We start from the raw sequence: 2,854 nt of genomic DNA, 5'->3' as shown, positions 1-2,854 counted from the left end.
GGGGGGGGTTCATTTTTTGTTGAGCTCATTGCATGTTCCTCCCAGTGCTGTCTCTTGTGGTGTTAGGCTAAAACAGCACCTTAACCTAGATGGCTGGTGCATCTATAGATTAGTTGTGATAGGTTTGTTTTGCTTTGCTAATGTTTTCCAGCTTTTGCATTTGAAGATATGTCTCTTGAAATAGAAAATGTTGACATCTATGGTAAATTCTGAAGTACAGTCGAGTCCACTTGAATAGAACACGTTTTATCTGAAAATACAAGATACAATCCTCGGGTTTTGTTTTTTCTCCTTCTATTTGAGCAACTTCCCTAAATTCAAAGTAAATTTGGCGGTCCTGCAGATTTCAATGAAAGTGGACTCCACTGTAGGCCTATATCTTTACGGGACAGCTTCTCATTTACTTTCAAGGTAGCAGTGTGGCCAGACTGTTGACTTTGGCGTTTTTCAGGGGAAAGCCCAAATCTACCCTGCTTCAATACGCCCTCCCAGTTTTTATGCTTCACTTTGTCCTCTGTCCGGAGCTCCAAATACATCGCAAGTCATTTCACAGAAAAGTTAGCTCTTTTGGGTGGCTAAGTTTGCCACCAGTTGGATCCACTCCCACTCCCCATCTGTTGTTTCTCAGCGTAATAATCTGGCAGTAGAATTTGCTCATGTTGCTCATTTGCTTCTTTTTACTCCTTACAAACAATACAGTACGGTAGATATATTTGTGTTGCAATGGCTGACCAGATGATCTAGGTGGCCACCAAAATACTTTGAGAATTGTGTGATACTTTGCTGGATGTCCTTGACCTTTGTGTCCTCCACAGATGGGTGCAGGTAAGTATACATTTCTATGTGCCTATCTCTGTCTTGTTGTATGGCTGTCAGCTATGGAGAAGGTGGAGGCAGGGATGCCGTGTAGCTCCTTGGAGAGTTGACAGCTGCTGCCTCTGTCTGTAAACTATATCTTGGAGGTGGCAACTGTCAGGAGACTTTGAATAGCCTGAACGTATTGCACCCCCCCCCCCCCTTCCCGCCCGTAACTGAACTGGCTGGCCGCAGAGGTGTGTTGTGCTGCCAGTGTGCTCTGCTTTGTGATCATGTGGCGTGTGTGTTCCGTCATGGTCATGTGATCTGTGTACAGTCATGTGACCCACAGGGTGCCGATTTGACCTGTATCATGGTCATGTGATCTGTGTACAGTCATGTGACCCATCGGGTGTCGATTTGACCTGTATCATGGTCATGTGACCCGCGTGCAGGTTTTTCAACAGCGTCCTGGAGAAATAAATAGCCTCCCAGATAGGACCCCAAGATAGCAGCCTTAGAGTAAACAGTTTGTCACTTTTTGAAAACACATGATGTACTATGTAAGCGCTGCCTCTTGGAAACGCAGCACATGCTATAACTATATAGAAGTATAAATACTTAACATTACAATTGTGATGTCTACTTCTGTTGCTGTGGGAGGATGGAGGGCTTCCCTGTAGATCCTACTTCTTTTCTTTCCCTCTGTCGTCTGTCTGCTTGTCTTGCTTTTTGTCTGTCACTAAATGACTGTTACTGTTATTTCTAGTGTTCTTGTGCTTCTCTTTGCTCTAACGAACCTTTCACTAGTGTTAGTGCTGATGTGTCAAGGAAGAATGTTTGTTTTTGACGGAGACGAAATATATCATGTCTGTAGCATATTATTACATTTCATATTTCAATTTTGTCATTTGTTAGATTTGTAGCGAGGCTTAAGGTTGTACATATGTATGTGCGATCGATGGTGTTAACCTGTGTTGGTGCAGGCGGTGTTTGAGTTTGAGGACTGACTCAGTTGCCCTTCTTGGACTGATTTCATTGGGTTTTGTTTGGTTTTTTTCAGCAAATTATGAATGTGCAACAGCTTTAAGGTCAAGCACTCGGAAGCACGTCCATGCTTTTTGTTTTCTTGTTAGATCTTAGAACTCCAATGAATCGTTTCTGCGGATTTTTGCTTTTTTTTTTCCCCTGCCTTGTTATCTATGTGTAAATGTTCCATTTTTTAAATTAATGATACAAATTTTAATAAAAGGAAAAAAGTTGAATAAAAGGAAATAATTGCTTCAAGACTTTTTGTTTCTGTGACGTTATTTTTTCCTGTGTCTTCTTGTGGCTTGTGAAGCTAGCTCTGTGGTGTAGCAGTTGACCATTTCACCGTCGCTCTCTGGGGGTGGGACTTTGATTCACGTGTGGGGTTTCGTTCACCAAGTGTCTTTCTGCTGTGGCGTAGTTTCCCTCTCTACCCGGGTTAGCTCAGACAGGCAGGATCGAAGCACCCCAGCTGCTGAATAAATCTTCATGAAACAGTTTTGTTCTCCGGTCAAATCTCAGGTCATCATAGACTCATAGAGTGAATCCTACTGGAGTTTCTCACCCACAGCATTTCTCTGTCCCTGTCGTTTTATGCAAGAAACATTCTGAAATTCTGAAAACTGATCCCAAAAATGTGAAATTATGCGATTCTGGTTTTTTTAAACAAAGACTGATAAAGGAAAATAATCAGAAATTATGCCAAAAATGATCAAAGTTTGCTAAATTATAGGGGACAGATCTATTCTGTGCTGTTACTGTTGGACTTGGACTTGGACCCTTCTTCTTACTCTTAATTAATCTGTATTCTTAGCCGCTGCTAGTTATAGACCTGCATGTTTGCCGACAATCGTCTGAAATCCGACAATCGCGACGCGACCCGCGAACCGGCCCATGCTATGGCTAGGCCCGCCTGTATCAGTCAATGTGCGTAGTGCGAGGCAGGGGCCTCAAAGGTGTGACTGGAGAGAGGAGAGAGGGAAAGTGTCTAAAACGGAGAGGGGACTTACCGGCGAACCTGGCACTGTGG

Source organism: Aplysia californica, unplaced genomic scaffold (assembly GCF_000002075.1).
Source record: "Aplysia californica isolate F4 #8 unplaced genomic scaffold, AplCal3.0 scaffold01107, whole genome shotgun sequence".
Taxonomy (NCBI): Eukaryota; Metazoa; Mollusca; class Gastropoda; order Aplysiida; family Aplysiidae; genus Aplysia; species Aplysia californica.
The sequence above is the reverse complement of the archived record's forward strand: the minus strand, read 5'-3'. Positions refer to the sequence as shown.